This window comes from Aegilops tauschii, chromosome 1 (assembly GCF_002575655.3).
Source record: "Aegilops tauschii subsp. strangulata cultivar AL8/78 chromosome 1, Aet v6.0, whole genome shotgun sequence".
Taxonomy (NCBI): domain Eukaryota; kingdom Viridiplantae; phylum Streptophyta; class Magnoliopsida; order Poales; family Poaceae; genus Aegilops; species Aegilops tauschii.
Genome location: NC_053035.3, coordinates 318,589,427 through 318,607,391, shown reverse-complemented (window position 1 = coordinate 318,607,391; position 17,965 = coordinate 318,589,427).

Here is a 17,965-nt window from a genome sequence, read left to right as displayed (position 1 = left end):
CACTAATTGGTATAGGCGTCACAGAAACTGGTTTCTGCGATGAACTACTTTCCAATAAGGGAGCAGGTACAATTACCTCATCAAGTTCTACTTTCCTCCCACTCACTTCTTTCGAGAGAAAACTCCTTCTCTAGAAAGGATCCATTCTTAGCAACGAATATCTTGCCTTCGGATCTGTGATAGAAGGTGTACCCAATTGTCTCCTTTGGGTATCCCATGAAGACACATTTCTCCGATTTGGGTTTGAGCTTATCATGATGAAACTTTTTCTTATAAGCATCGCAACCCCAAACTTTAAGAAACGACAACTTTGGTTTCTTGCCAAACCACAGTTCATACGGTGTCGTCTCAAACGGATTTAGATGGTGCCTTTTTTTACGTGAATGCGGCTGTCTCTAATGCATAATCCCAAAACTATAGTGGTAAATCGGTAAGAAACATCATAGATTGCACTATATCCAATAAAGTACGGTTATGACGTTCGGACACACCATTATGCTGTGGTGTTCCAGGTGGCACGAATTTGTGAAACTATTCCACATTGTTTTAATTGAAGACCAAACTCGTAACTCAAATATTTGTCTCGGCGATCAGATCGTAGAAACCTTATTTTCTTGTCACGATGATTTTCCACTTCACTCTGAAATTCTTTGAACTTTTCAAATGCTTCAGACTTATGTTTCATCAAGTAGATATACCCATATCTGCTCAAATCATCTGTGAAGGTCAGAAAATAATGATACCTGCTACGAGCCTCAATATTCATCGGACCACATACATCTGTATGTATGATTTCCAACAAATTTGTTGCTCTCTCCATAGTTCCGGAGAACGGCGTTTTAGTCATCTTGCCCATGAGGCACGGTTCGCAAGCATCAAGTGATTCATAATCAAGTGATTCCAAAATCCCATCAGTATGGAGTTTCTTCATGCGCTTTACACCAATATGACCTAAACGGTAGTGCCACAAATAAGTTGCACTATCATTATTAACTTTGCATATTTTGGCTTCATTATTATGAATATGTGTATCACTACGATCGAGATCCAACAAACCATTTTATTGGGTGTATGACCATAGACGGTTTTATTCATGTAAACAGAACACCAATTATTCTCTAATTTAAATGAATAACCGTATTGCAACAAACATGATCAAATCATATTCATGCTCAACGCAAACACCAAATAACACTTATTTAGTTTCAACACTAATCCCAAAAGTATAGGGAGTGTGCGATGATGATCATATCAATCTTGGAACTACTTCCAACACACATCGTCACCTCGCCTTTTACTAGTCTCTGTTTATTCTGCAACTCCCGTTTCGAGTTACTACTCTTAGCAACTGAACCAGTATCAAATACCGAGGGGTTGCTATAAACACTAGTAAAGTACACATCAATAACATGTATATCCAATATACCTTTGTTCACTTTGCCATCCTTCTTATCCACCAAATAGTTGGGGTAGTTCCGCTTCTAGTGACCAGTCCCTTTGCAGTAGAAGCACTTAGTCTCAGGCTTAGGACCAGACTTAGGCTTCTTCACTTGAGCAGCAACTTGCTTGCCGTTCTTCTTGAAGTTCCCCTTCTTCCCTTTGCCCTTTTCTTGAAACTAGTGGTCTCGTCAACCATCAACACTTGATGTTTTTCTTGATTTCTACCTTCGTCGATTTCAGCATCACGAAGAGCTCGGGAATTACTTTCGTCATCCCTTGCATACTATAGTTCATCACGAAGTTCTACTAACTTGGTGATGGTGACTAGAGAATTCTGTCAATGACTATTTTATCTGGAAGATTAACTCCCACTTGATTCAAGCGATTGTAGTACCCAGACAATCTGAGCACATGCTCACTGCTTGAGCTATTCTCCTCCATCTTTTAGCTATAGAACTTGTTGGAGACTTCATATCTCTCAACTCGGGTCTTTGCTTGAAATATTAACTTCAACTCCTGGAACATCTTATATGGTCCATGACGTTCAAAACGTCTTTGAAGTCCCGATTCTAAGCCATTAAGCATGGTGCACTAAACTATCAAGTAGTCATCATATTGAGCTAGCCAAACGTTCATAACGTCTGCATCTGCTCCTGCAATAGGTCTGTCACCTAGCGGTGCATCAAGGACATAATTCTTCTGTGCAGCAATGAGGATAATCCTCAGATCACGGATCCAATCCGCATCTTTGCTACTAACATCTTTCAACATAATTTTCTCTAGGAACATATCAAAAATAAACACAGGGAAGCAACAACGCGAGCTATTGATCTACAACATAATTTGCAAAAATACTATCAGGACTAAGTTCATGATAAATTTGAGTTCAATTAATCATATTACTTAAGAACTCCCACTTAGATAGACATCCCTCTAATCCTCTAAGTGATCACGTGATCCATATCAACTAAACCATGTCCGATCATCACGTGAGATGGAGTAGTTTCAACGGTGAACATCACTATGTTGATCATATCTACTATATGATTCACGCTCGACCTTTCGGTCTCCGTGTTCCGAGGCCATATCTGCATATGCTAGGCTCGTCAAGTTTAACCTGAGTATTCTGCGTGTGCAACTGTTTTGCACCCGTTGTATTTGAACGTAGAGCCTATCACACCGGATCATCACATGGCGTCTCAGCACGAAGAACTTTCGCAACGGTGCATACTCAGGGAGAACACTTTTATCTTGAAATTTTAGTGAGAGATCATCTTATAATGCTACCGTCAATCAAAGCAAGATAAGATGCATAAAAGATAAACATCACATGCAATCAATATAAGTGATATGATATGGCCATCATCATCTTGTGCTTGTGATCTCCATCTCCGAAGCACCGTCATGATCACCATCATCACCGGCGCGACACCTTGATCTCCATCGTAGCATCGTTGTCGTCTCGCCAAACTTATGCTTCTACGACTATCGCTACCGCTTAGTGATAAAGTAAAGCATTACAGGGCGATTGCATTGCATACAATAAAGCGACAACCATATGGCTCCTGCCAGTTGCCGATAACTCGGTTACAAAACATGATCATCTCATACAATAAAATTCAGCATCATGTCTTGACCATATCACATCACATCATGCCCTGCAAAAACAAGTTAGACGTCCTCTACTTTGTTGTTGGAAGTTTTACGTGGCTGCTACGGGCTTAGCAAGAACCGTTCTTACCTACGCATCAAAACCACAACGATAGTTTGTCAAGTTGGTGCTGTTTTAACCTTCGCAAGGACCGGGCGTAGCCACACTCGGTTCAACTAAAGTGAGAGAGACAGACACCCGCCGGTCACCTTTAAGCAACGAGTGCTCATAACGGTGAAACCAGTCTCGCGTAAGCGTACGCGTAATGTCGGTCCGGGCTGCTTCATCTCACAATACCGCTGAACCAAAGTATAGACATGCTGGTAAGCAGTATGACTTATATCGCCCACAACTCACTTGTGTTCTACTCGTGCATAGCATCAACGTATAAAACCAGGCTCGGATGCCACTATTGGGGAACGTAGTAATTTCAAAAAATTTCCTACGAACACGCAAGATCATGGTGATGCATAGCAACGAGAGGGGAGAGTGTTGTCCACGTACCCTCGTAGACCGAAAGCGGAAGCGTTAACACAACGCGGTTGATGTAGTCGTACGTCTTCACGATCCGACCGATCAAGTACCGAACGCACGGCACCTCCGAGTTCAGCACACAGCTCGATGACGTCCCTCGAACTCCGATCCAGCCGAGTGTTAAGGGAGAGTTTCGTCAGCACGACGGCGTGGTGACGATGATGATGTTCTACCGACGCAGGGCTTCGCCTAAGCACCGCTACGATATTATCGAGGTGTAATATGGTGGAGGGGGGCACCGCACACGGCTAAGAGATCAATAGATCAATTGTTGTGTCTATGGGGTGCCCCCTGCCCCCGTATATAAAGGAGCAAGGGGGAGGCCGCCGGCCAAGGAGGAGGGCGCGCCAAGGGGGGAGTCCTACTCCCACCGGGAGTAGGACTTCTCCTTTCCTTGTTGGAGTAGGAGAAGGGAAGGGAGAAGGAGAACGAAGGAAGGGGGCGCCCCCCTCCCTAGTCCAATTCGGACTAGTCCATGGGGAGGGGTGCGGCCACCCTTTGGGGCCTTTCTCTCCTTTCCCGTATGGCCCATTAAGGCCCAATACGAATTCCCGTAACTCTCCGGTACTCCGAAAAATACCTGAATCACTCGGAACCTTTCCGAAGTCCGAATATAGTCGTCCAATATATCGATCTTTACGTCTCGACCATTTTGAGACTCCTCGTCATGTCCCCGATCTCATCCGGGACTCCAAACTCCTTCGGTACATCAAAACACATAAACTCATAATATAACCGTCATCGTAACGTTAAGCGTGCGGACCCTACGGGTTCAAGAACTATGTAGACATGACCGAGACACCTCTCCGGTCAATAACCAATAGCGGAACCTGGATGCTCATATTGGCTCCCACATATTCTACGAAGATCTTTATCGGTCAGACCGCATAACAACATACGTTGTTCCCTTTGTCATCGGTATGTTACTTGCCCGAGATTCGATCGTCGGTATCTCAATACCTAGTTCAATCTCGTTACCGGCAAGTCTCTTTACTCGTTCTGTAATACATCATCCCGCAACTAGCTCATTAGTTGCAATGCTTGCAAGGCTTATAGTGATGTGCATTACCGAGTGGGCCCAGAGATACCTCTCCGACAATCGGAGTGACAAATCCTAATCTCGAAATACGCCAACCCAACAAGTACCTTCAGAGACACCTGTAGAGCACCTTTATAATCACCCAGTTACATTGTGACGTTTGGTAGCACACAAAGTGTTCCTCCGGTAAACGGGAGTTGCATAATCTCATAGTCATAGGAACATGTATAAGTCATGAAGAAAGCAATAGCAACATACTAAACGATCGAGTGCTAAGCTAACGGAATGGGTCAAGTCAATCACATCATTCTCCTAATGATGTGATCCCGTTAATCAAATGACAACTCATGTCTATGGCTAGGAAACATAACCATCTTTGATCAACGAGCTAGTCAAGTAGAGGCATACTAGTGACACTCTGTTTGTCTATGTATTCAGACATGTATCAAGTTTCCGGTTAATACAATTCTAGCATGAATAATAAACATTTATCGTGATATAAGGAAATAAATAATAACTTTATTATTGCCTCTAGGGCATATTTCCTTCAGAATAATCTTATGATCGCTTTGAGCCTGGGTGGCGGACCGTAGGATGATCACACGGGTACTCCGGGATATCCTAGGACAACACTGGATTCTCCAGGTGCCCAAACCAACAATCCACCCATATGTGTATTCAAGTTGCCACCTTAAGTTAACCATTAATTAACAAACTCACATCTGTCATGGATTCAGTCACCCAAACCACGTCTACGAGCATAGCATAGCAATATAAGCATAACGTAGAAGTAACTCCCAAGGTTTGATAACATAAAGTCAATAGGTTCTACTTCATCAACTACTTCCCAATACCCACATGTTAATCACATGTGGATCATGCAGTGTTTGAGGATTGTAACTAATGCATAAAAACTGGGTATGAAAAGAGTATGATCAATGTGTTACTTCCCTTGCTGACGATCTGCAAATCCTAGAGACTCGTAGTAGCACGCTTCGCACTCCGGGAATTCTATCGCAAACAAACAATAGCATACATGAGCACTCAACTAGAAGCATGGATAAAACTCAAATAAGAAGATCTAACCAGAAAGTTCAACTGAAGAACTCCGGTTTGCAAAAAGAATCAAATCAAACGGAGCAACGAAACTCAAACCACGAAAGAAATAAGATCCGTTTACTAAACTGGACTAAAGTCAAATTTTATAGTACCAAAATCTTGTTCAAGTTCGTTAAACAGAAAGAGGGCTTCGAGACGAAGGTCTAGGCGCTTGTTTCACCTGATTTGGATAAACGAGCGAAAAGATAAACTAAAATGAAGATCAGGGCAGAAATCGCTATCGAAAATAATCGTGGAAAAACCCTCGAAAATAAAATGAGACGAACAGGCTAACGAACGAACGTTCGCTGTCCGCGGCTAACTGACGAACATCATTCGTTAAAACGAACAAACGGACGAACATCCGTTAAGTAACCGAACCGAGAAAACCGAACCGAACAAAATAAAAAAAACACATCTAGGGTTTCTGAAAAAACTGATTGGTTTTTACCTAAACCAAAAAAAACCGGTCGTCGGATCTGGCGAACGGTGACGGAGGCTCCAGCGACTTGCGGCGGCTCTGACGAGGCGAGGTGGCGGCGGGAAGACGGCGGGGTGCGGGCGGGGCGACGCGGGCGGCACGGGGCGGGCGGCGGCGAGCAGCGCAAGCGGCGGTGGCGGCGACGGCTGCTGCATGCTGCTGCTGCGGTGGGGAGCGAGCGAGGCGAGGCGGGGTGAGGGTGCCGGCGGGGCAGGTTATAAAGGGGAGGGGGCAACTCGGCTTGGGGCAGGGGCAACCGGACGGCGGCGGTGTCCCGGACTCCGACGGAGTCCGGCTTGGGCACTGAGCGCGTGCGCGCGGGGAGGCGGCGGCGGTGCCAGGCCGGCTGGGCTTTGGCCCAGTTCGGTCCACGAAGATTTTTTAAAAAGATTCCGCCGGAAAAATCCTAGAAAATAAAAATAAAAATTTAAATACCAAAACAAATTTTCGCCGTCTAAATAGGATATTTAGAACAAAGTGAACATTTTCTTAGCCCCAAAATGAAATTTTGAAAAATGCATATTTTTCTAATTCAAATAAAATAGCAATAAAATCCAAATAAAATTATTTATTTGATTTTAATATTTTTCCTCCAATATTTCTTTTATTTTGGATAAGTCATATTATCTCCTCTCGTTTATTTTTATATTGGAAATATTTTCGGAGAGAAAAAAAATAAAACCAAAATGATCCTTGTTTCGATATTTGAGAAAATTCAAATATGAAAAACGTGAAATCCCCAACTCTCTCCGTGGGTCCTTGAGTTGCTTAGAATTTCGAGGATCGCGAAACGAAATGTGATAAAATATGATATGCATGAATGACCTATGTATAACATTCCAAATTGATAATTTGGGATGTTACAAACCTACCCCCCTTAAGATGAATCTCGTCCTCGAGATTCGGGTTGGCTAGAAAATAGGTGTGGGTGGTCTTTGCGTAGATCATCCTCTCGTTCCCAGGTAGCTTCATCCTTGGTATGGTGGCTCCATTGAACTTTGCAAAACTTGATAACTTTGTTGCGAGTGACTCGGCTGGCAAACTCGAGAATCTTGACAGGTTTCTCCTCATAGGTCCGATTACTGTCCAACTGAATTGGTTCCAGGGCACTGTGTCTCTCAGAGGAATATCGGCCATCTCTGCATGGCACTTCTTCAACTGGGAAACGTGAAACACATCATGAACTCCTAACAGTCCTTCGGGTAACTCCAACTTGTAGGCAACCTCTCCCATACGTTCCAAAACTCGGTATGGTCCTACAAATCTCGGGGCTAGCTTTCCCTTAACTCCAAAACGTTTAACTCCTCGCAGAGGTGACACTCGCAGATATGCTCTGTCTCCGATTTCATAGACTACCTCCTTGCATTTTGAGTCTGCATAGCTCTTCTGTCTAGACTAGGCTACCTTTAGTCTGTCTCGAATCAGCTTAACCTTTTCTTCTGATTCTTTAATCAAATCCGGTCCAAACAACTGACGGTCTCCAACTTCATCCCACATCAACGGTGTTCTGCACCTTCGTCCATACAAAGCTTCGAAAGGTGCCATCTTCAAACTGGCCTGGTAGCTATTGTTGTATGAGAACTCCGCGTAGGGCAAGTTGTCATCCCAACTAGATCCATAATCTAGCGCAAAAGCTCTCAACATGTCCTCCAGAATCTGATTGACTCTCTCAGTCTGTCTATCTGTCTGCGGATGGAAGGTTGTACTAAACTCTAGCCTGGTACCCAAAGTCTGGTGCCAAAACATTGAAGTGAACTGTGTTCCTCTATCTGATACGATGGTCCTCGGAACTCCATGCAGACATACGATCCTGGTCATATATATCCTGGCCATCTTTGCGCTTGTATAAGTGGTCTTTACAGGGATAAAGTGAGCCACTTTAGTCAAACGGTCAACTACTACCCAGATAGAATCATATCCCTATCGGGTCCTGGGTAATCCGGTGATAAAATCCATGCCAAGCTTGTCCCATTTCCATTCGGGTATCGGCATAGGCTGCAGTAATCCTGCTGGCTTCTGATGATCTGCCTTCTCTCTCTGACATACAATGGCTACATACTCGGCAATATCCTTCTTCATTCCAGTCCACCAGAAACGCTCCTTCAAATCCAAATACATCTTGGTGTTTCCGGGGTGTATCGAGTATGGCGAGTCATGAGCTTCCTGTAGTATCAACTTCCTGACCTCGGCATTATTGGGCACATATACACGGTCCTCAAACCACAAGTTATCGTGCTCATCCTCACGAAAACGTTTGGCTTTTCCATCACTCATCTTCTCCTTTATCTTGACAACTTCTTTGTCATCCTTCTGAGCTTCTCGAATCTTTCCCAATAACGTTGACTGAACCTCCAACGCTGCAACAAAACCTCTAGGGACTATCTCCAAACGAAGCTCCCTGAGATCCTCGGCTAACTCCTCTGGAAATCCTCCGCTCATGAGCGTATTGGCATAACTCTTCCGGCTCAAAGTGTCTGCTACGACATTGGCCTTGCCTGGATGATAGTGCAACTTAATATCATAATCCTTTATGAGCTCCAACCATCTCCTCTGCTTGAGGTTCAACTCCTTCTGCGTGAAAATGTACTTCAAACTCTTATGATCTGTGTACACATCACAACGGTTTCCAATAAGAAAATGTCTCCAGGTCTTGAGTGCATGCACTACAGCTGCTAACTTCAAATCATGCGTAGTATAATTCAACTCATGGGGTCGAAGCTGACGTGAGGCATATGAAACAACTCTTCCGTCTTGCATAAGTACTCCTCCAAGTCCTAAACGAGACGCGTCGCAATACACTTGGAAATCCTTACGTATATCCGGCAGAATCAGCACTGGGGCTGTAACCAAACATTTCTTCAACTCCTGAAAACTTGCTTCACATTCTTCAGTCCAATGGAACTTGGTGTCCTTCTTCAACAACGCCGTCATAGGCTTCGCAATCTTGGAAAAATTCTCAATGAATCTTCGATAGTATCCCGCGAGTCCAAGAAAACTGCGGATCTCTCCAACTGAGGTGGGTGCCGACCACTCAGTGACTGACTGAACCTTGGTAGGATCCACTGCTATACCTTCTCCTGATATAACATGTCCAAGAAATCCAACTTCCTTCAACCAAAACTCACATTTGCTGAATTTGGCATACAACTGATGTTCTTTGAGCTTCTCGAGAACCAATGGCAAATGGTCTTTGTGTTCTTCTTCATTCCTCGAGTACACCAAAATATCATCAATGAATACCACGACAAACTTATCCAAGAACTCCATGAATACCTTGTTCATCATGCTCATGAAATAGGCGGGGGCATTAGTCAATCCAAATGACATAACCGTATACTCATATAGCCCGTACCGTGTGGTGAAAGCTGTCTTTGGTATATCCTTTTCTCGAATCTTCAGCTGGTGGTATCCTGATCGCAGATCGATCTTGGAAAATACTTTAGCTGCTTGTCACCTCATTCAAAGCACGATAATCAACAACCATTCTTAAAGATCCATCCTTCTTCTCAACCTAGAGCACTGGGCCTCCCCACGGTGATGAACTTGATCGAATGTAACCTTTCTCCAATAACTCCTTAATCTGTTTCTTGTTCTCTTCCAGATCATTTGCGGGCATCCGGTATGGTCTCTTCGATATCGGTCCGGTGCCTGGCAACAACCCTATCAAAAACTCGATGTCTCCATCTAGCGGCATGCCTGGTAGCTCCTCTGGAAATACGTCTGGGTAATCCTTCACTACAGACACTTCCTCCTGAACAACTCCTGAGAGAGAATTTCCTTGGGTTCTCCTAGGCGCATGCCTGGATACATACTTGATCCTTTTTCCCTCCGGGGTGGTAAGTAAAATCGACTTACTGGCGCAATCGATGTTTCCCGCATACATCGATAGCCAACCATTCCTAGTATCACATCCAATCCTTGTGACTCCAAAATTTTCAGGTCTGAGGGGAAAACATGGCTTCCAATTGTCAATGGCTTCTAAAAACAACCTTGACTTGCCATATACTCCGCTCCTGGTGAGCTTACTAACATAGGTGTCCTAAGTACTTTAGTGGGCAACTTATATTTATCCATGAATCCCCTTGAAATGTACGAATGCGATGCACCAGTATCAAAATGGACAACTGTAGTAAATGACTTAACCAAAAACTTACCGACAACTGCATTAGGTTGCTCTTCAACCTCCTCCACGTTCATGTGGTTCACTTGTCGCCTGTTGAAAGGGTTGGGCTTATTCCCAGAGCTTCCATTGCCATTTCCATTCTCCGCTTCAGGGAACTCAGTGGCATAGTGTGCAGTCTTCCCGCACTTGAAACAAGTAATGTGACTTAGGTCCTTCTTGGCGGGTGTGGCTGGATTAGAGTGGTTCTGATTGCTGCTTGCTCCATTCACGTTCCCATTCTTGGGGCCACTGTGGTTATGCGAACTTCCTCCATTGTGGGTATGGCCTTCATGGTTATGGGTAAATCCTCACGAGTTTGGGGTAAAACGGGGCTTGTGTTGAGCTCCAGAATTGTACTTTCCTTGTCCATACTTCCTCTTGCGGCTCTCAATCTGCTGCTGCTTCCCTTCAATCATAAGAGCCTACTCTACCAACTCCTGGTAGTTGTTAAATGTTGCCACCATCAACTGCATGCTCATCTCATCATTCAGCCCTTCCATAAACTTCTCCTGCCTCGCGCCATCTGTGGCCACATCATCTGGGGCATAGCGAGATAGCTTACTAAAGTCATCTACGTACTGAGCCACAGTATGATTTCCCTGGCGCTAGGTGCGAAACTCGCGCTTCTTCATGCTCATATCCCCAGTTGAGACATGGGCTGTTCGGAATGCTTGCTGAAACTGATCCTAAATTATATTGGCTATTGGGAAAGTGGTCGTGTAATTCTCCCACCATGAAGCTGCTGGTCCATCCAATTGATGTGCGGCAAAGCGCACCTTCTCAGCATCTGTGCATCCCACGGTGGTTAATTCCCTTCCAATCTTGCGTAGCCAGTCATCGGCAACTATTGGGTCGGTGCTACTGGAAAACACCGGCGGCTGCAACCTCAGAAAACGGGCTAAGTTGTCAACTGGATGTGGTGGCGGCGGGTTGTTGTTGTTGTTGCCTTGGTTCTGGACTAATATCTGCATCAAGGCATTCTGCTGTTGGATCAACTGAGTGATCTCCAGTGGGAAGACAAATCCGGTGTCACGTCCCAGAGGCATCTAATGGGTTTAGAGGGGAGAGATTAGAATAGAAATGAGGTCTAGTGAGAAAGCACTAACAATATGCACATGAGACAAACACAATCATATCACACCAAATCAATTCAAGCAAGGGCATACAATCGGTCTAGAACTATCGTTACCAAGTGCTCGGACTACTACTGTATACAGGGGGAAATACTACTAATAATATGGTGGTCTACTAGAAATATTGATCGGTGGAAGACTCCATGATATCTGCTCCAGCTTCGTCTTCATAATCATCATCACTACCATCAGGGTCGGAGTCGGTGTCGTCGATGATGATGTAGTGATCAGAACGAATTTCCTTGGGTTCGTCGTCTTCTCCTCCTGGTGCGGGGTCTCCCATAAAAACTCCTAGCTTCCTTGTCAGGTCGTCGTTCTTCTCCACAAGTATTGCGATTTCTTCCTCATATCCATCATGAGTAGACTTGAGTTCCTCTTCTAGCTCCATGTTCCTGGTCATCGCCTTCTTCTCTCATGCTTGCGCACATCTGGTTCTCCTGACGACGAATGTGCTGGTTTAACTCCTGGATGAAAGCTGCAATGGACCGATCTCTCCTAGTGCTGATCATCTCCCATTGCTCATCTCAGCGCCCACATATCTGGTAGATAGTGTCTTTGGGATCCTTGCTGTAGACTTCGCCGATGCGTCCCTTGGTGATGTGGACTGCCATGCTCTTTCCTAAACTCCAGGTTGGTGCATCGAAGGAAAATTCTATGGGCTCAGTACCTAGCGTGAATGTCCTTCCTGGAACTTGAACTCGAATCATCCAGCACTCTTCTTCTGGTAAAGTGGCGGTGTAGGTCCCGGTGAAGCTTGGTATTCCGATGTTCAGGTACCTAGTGACTTCCTTCAAGTGTCGTCCAAAGGGTGTGTCGGGCTGCTCCCTAGTCTATAAATAGCCGCCCCCTACAACCACTAGCTGGTTGGCTGCTCTGAGAGAAACTGACACTTGTCATTGAGAGCATTCCATCCTCCGAGGACTTTGAGCGAAAATCATCAAATGGGAAAACCCAAACCCAAACACCTACAAACCCAAAGTGATTGAGCATCACTAAAGAGATTGATCCTGCGTGGATCCGACGCTTGTTACCTTTGAAGACTGTGCATCTTCCAGACGGTTAGGCATCATGGTCTGAGCATCCAAGAGGAAATTGTGGATCGCCGAGTGACCGACTTTGTGAAGGTTTGGAAGTCACCTGAAGACTTACCACGAGTGATTGGGCGAGGTCTGTGTGACCTTAGCTCAAGGAGAATACGGTGAGGACTGTGTTTCCTCAGGTTTAAATACCTAGCCGCTCCAACCAGACGTACAACTGTCACAACAGTTGGAACTGGTCTACCAAATCATTGTCTTCACCAAGCCTACTGGTTCTATTTCCTCAACTCTTCCATTTCGTCATTACTGTGGTGTGTGCTTGTTCATATCTTTTTGAAGACTTTGAGTGAAGACTTCCTCAATTTCCTCAGTTCAATTTCTCCAGTCTGTTTGTCTTCATCCTGTTTTATCCTCTGCTTACGCTTCCTGTACTCTGTGTCTGTTTACATTTCATCATGATGTCCATGTTTATGTTGTGTCATGTATGCATCTGAGTGCTTATTCCGCTGCAAGTAGTTTTTCGCTTAGGAATTTCCTCACCCTAAAATTCCTCAGTGAAGAATTCATAAAAATTGCCTATTCACCCCCCTCTAGTCGACAACACACTTTCCATTAGTATCAGAGCAAGGTACTCCCTTGTTCTGTGTGATTTTGGTTTAACCGCCTAGAGTTTTAGTTATGTCGACCGCATGTATGATCAAGGTCTCTGCTGGGTGTCCTACCTTCGATGGGACGGACTACCCCTACCGGAAGAATAAGATGCAAATGCATCTTGAGGCAATTGATAACGATCTCTGGTATGTTGTGGAGAATGGTGTCCCCTCTGTCACTCCTACCATCAATGCTGCTGATGTGAAGAGATTCAAGCAACTTGACTCACAAGCGAAGAATATCAGATGTGGCCATCTGAGCAAAGGGCAGTATGGTAGAGTGAGTGCTTTGGAAACTTCCAAGCTTATCGAGGATAGGCCGTCCAATGTCAATGAAGGAGTCTCAACACAGCGTGACTCTCGAGTTGACGTTCTTCGCAATCTCTTCAACCGCTTCAAAAGACTCGACAATGCAAATGTTCATGTAGCGACCCGACCTCAGACGGTCAAGTCTCTGTGCTTTAGTGTCATCCCTGGATCGGTAATGCTGACACACACAGTACTCGAAGGATTTATAACAGAGTAGAAATCACACACTTATTACATCGAATGTCTCCAAAAGAGAACTTATTACAATAAATATGGCTTAAGGCCATCTAAATAAGATAACAACGGAAGGCTTGGAAGATAAAGTGAGTCCATCAACTCCAACGGCATAGCTGAGCGCATGACAAACGACCTAGCGCACCTTACTCTTCGTCTGAAAAGTCTGCAACATGATATGTTGCAGCCCGAAATGGGTCAGCACATGGAATATGCTGGCAATATAACACAGTAGAGCAATAAACAGATAAATGCTAACACTACATGCAAATATGGCTGGTGGAGGCTCTATGGTTATAATGTTTTGCGAAAAGCCAATTTTTCCCTACAACGAAGGCATAGATTTTAATTTATCTATCATGGTGGTTGAAACATCATTGAGAAGGTTCCTCCAACTCAATCCCATTTAAAGTAATCGTTTATAACCCAACAAATTAATTTAGAGTGATGAGATCAAATCAATAATTCAAGTACCAGATACTAAAGATGTCCATAACCGGGGACACGGCTAAACATGATTAGTTTATACACTCTGCAGAGGTTTGCGCACTTTTCCCCACAAGACTCGATCTCCTCCATTGGATTTCTCGCACTACAAGCTGTTTGAGAAACAGATGAACGAGACACAGTCTTTTAGAAACATTTACTCTTTACTTTGGGTAGACAGTTACACCTACTTTCCCTCTACATCTGCTAGCCTACCACTGAAAGAGGTCTTGCAACCTACTCAACTATGCTAGAGCCCATAATAGCTTGTGGCTGCACGCGGAAGTTTCTAGCATGAATAATCTTATGATCGCTTTGAGCCTGGGTGGCGGACCGTAGGATGATCACACGGGTACTCAAACCAACAATCCACCCAGATGTGTATTCAAGTTGCCACCTTAAGTTAACCATTAATTAACAACCTCACATCTGTCATGGATTCACTCACCCAAACCACGTCTACGAGCATAGCATAGCAATATAAGCATAACGTAGAAGTAACTCCCAAGGTTTGATAACATAAAGTCAATAGGTTCTACTTCATCAACTACTTCCCAATACCGACATGTTAATCACATCCTAATCATGTAGTGTTTGAGGATTGTAACTAATGCATAAAAACTAGGTATGAAAAGAGTATGATCAATGTGTTACTTGCCTTGCTGATGATCTGCAAATCCTAGAGACTCGTAGTAGCACGCTTCGCACTCCGGGAATTCTATCGCAAACAAACAATAGCATACATGAGCACTCAACTAGAAGCATGGATAAAACTCAAATAAGAAGATCTAACCAGAAATTTCAACTGAAGAAGTCCGGTTTGCAAAAAGAATCAAATCAAACGGAGCAACGAAACTCAAACCACGAAAGAAACAAGATCCGTTTACTAAACTGGACTAAAGTCAAATTTTATAGTACCAAAATCTTGTTCAAGTTGGTTAAACAGAAAGAGGGCTTCGAGACGAAGGTCTAGGCGCTTGTTTCACCTGATTTGGATAAATGAGCAAAAAGACAAACTAAAACGAAGTTCAGGGCAGAAATCGCTATCGAAAATAATCGCGGAAAAACCCTGGAAAATAAAATGAGACGAACAGGCTAATGAACGAACGTTCGCTATCCGCGGCTAACTGATGAACAACGTTCGTTAAAACAAACGAACGGACGAACATCCGTTAAATAATCGAACCGAACAAAATAAAACAAAATGCATCTAGGGTTTCTATAAAAACTGATCGGTTTTTACCTAAACCGAAAAAAACCGGGCGTCGGATCCGGGGAACGGCGGTGGCGGCTCCGGCAAGGCGAGGTGGCGGCGTGGTGCGGGCGGGCGGCGTGGGGCTGGCGGTGGCGAGCAGCGCAAGCGGCGGCTGCTGCATGCTGCTGCTGCTGCGGTGGGGAGCGGGCGAGGCGAGGCGGGGTGAGGGCGGCGGCGGGGCAGGTTATAAAGGGGAGGGGGCGACTCAGCTTGGGGCAGGGGCAACCGGACGGCGACGGTGTCGCGGACTCCTGCAGAGTCCGGCTTGGGCACGGGGCGCGCGCGCGCGGGGAGGCGGCGGCGGTGCCGGGCCGGCTGGGCTTCGGCTCAGTTCGGTCCATGAAGATTTTTTATAACAGATTCTGCCGGAAAAATCCTAGAAAATAAAAATAAAAATCTAAAATACCAATACAAATTTTCACCGTCTAAATAGAATATTTAGAACAATGTGAACATTTTCTTATCCCTAAAATGGAATTTTGAAAAAATGCATATTTTTCTAATTCAAATAAAATAGCAATAAAATCCAAATAAAATTATTTATTTCATTTTCGTATTTTTCCTCCAATATTTCTTTTATTTTGGAGAAGTCATATTATCTCCTCTCGTTTATTTTTATATTGGAAATATTTTCGGAGAGAAATAATAATAAAACCAAAATGATCCTTGTTTAGATATTTGTGAAAATTCAAATATGAAAAACGTGAAATCCCCAACTCTCTCCGTGGGTCCTTGAGTTGCTTAGAATTTCGAGGATCGGGAAACGAAATACGATAAAATATGATATGCATGAATGACCTATGTATAACATTCCAAATTGAAAATTTGGGATGTTACAAAACTACCCCCCTTAAGATGAATCTCGTCCTCGAGATTTGGGTTGGCTAGAAAATAGGTGTGGGTGGTCTTTGCGTAGATCATCCTCTTGTTCCCAGGTAGCTTCATCCTCGGTATGGTGGCTCCACTAAACTTTGCAAAACTTGATAACTTTGTTGCGAGTGACTCGGCTGGCAAACTCGAGAATCTTGACAGGTTTCTCCTCATAGGTCAGATCACTGTCCAACTGAATTGCTTCCAGGGCACTGTGTCTCTTAGAGGAATATCGGCCATCTCTGCATGGCACTTCTTCAACTGGGAAACGTGAAACACATCATGAACTCCTGACAGTCCTTCGGGTAACTCCAACTTGTAGGCAACCTCTCCCATACGTTCCAAAACTCGGTATGGTCCTACAAATCTCGGGGCTAGCTTTCCCTTAACTCCAAAACGTTTAACTCCTCGCAGAGGTGACACTCGCAGATATGCTCTTTCTCTGATTTCATAGACTACCTCCTTGCATTTTGAGTCCGCATAGCTCTTCTGTCTAGACTGGGCTACCTTTAGCCTGTGTCGAATCAGCTTAACCTTTTCTTCTGATTCTTTAATCAAATCCGGTCCAAACAACTGACGGTCTCCAACTTCATCCCACATCAACGGTGTTCTGCACCTTCGTCCGTACAAAGCTTCAAAAGGTGCCATCTTCAAACTGGCCTCGTAGCTATTGTTGTATGAGAACTCCGTGTAGGGCAAGTTATCATCCCAACTAGATCCATAATCTCGCGCACAAGCTCTCAACATGTCCTCCAGAATCTGATTGACTCGCTCGGTCTGTCCATCTGTCTGCGGATGAAAGGTTGTACTAAACTCTAGCCTGGTACCCAAAGTCTGGTGCAGCTGGTGCCAAAACTTTGAAGTGAACTATGTTCCTCTATCTGATACCATGGTCCTCGGAACTCCATGCAGACATACGATCCTGGTCATATATATCTTGGCCAACTTTGCGCTTGTATAAGTGGTCTTTACTGGGATAAAGTGAGCCACTTTAGTCAAACGATCAACTACTACCCAGATAGAATCATATCCCGATCGGGTCCTGGGTAATCCGGTGATAAAATCCATGCCAAGCTTGTCCCACTTTCATTCGGGTATCGGCATAGGCTGTAGTAATCCTGCTAGCTTTTGATGTTCTACCTTCACTCTCTGACATACATCACATACGGCTACAGACTCGGCAATATCCTTCTTTATTCCAGTCCACCAGAAACGCTCCTTCAAATCCAAATACATCTTGGTGTTTTCGGGGTGTATCAAGTATGGCGAGTCATGAGCTTCCTATAGTATCAACTTCCTGACCTCGGCATTATTGGGCACATATACACGGTCCTCAAACCACACGTTATCGTGCTCATCCTCACGAAAACGTTTGGCTTTTCCATCACTCATCTTCTCCTTTATCTTGAAAACTTCTTTGTCATCCTTCTGAGCTTCTCGAATCTTTCCCAATAACGTTGACTGAACCTCCAACGCTGCAACAAAACCTCTAGGGACTATCTCCAAACGAAGCTCCCTGAGATCCTCGGCTAACTCCTTTGGAAATCCTCCGCTCATGAGCGTATTGGCATAACTCTTCCGGCTCA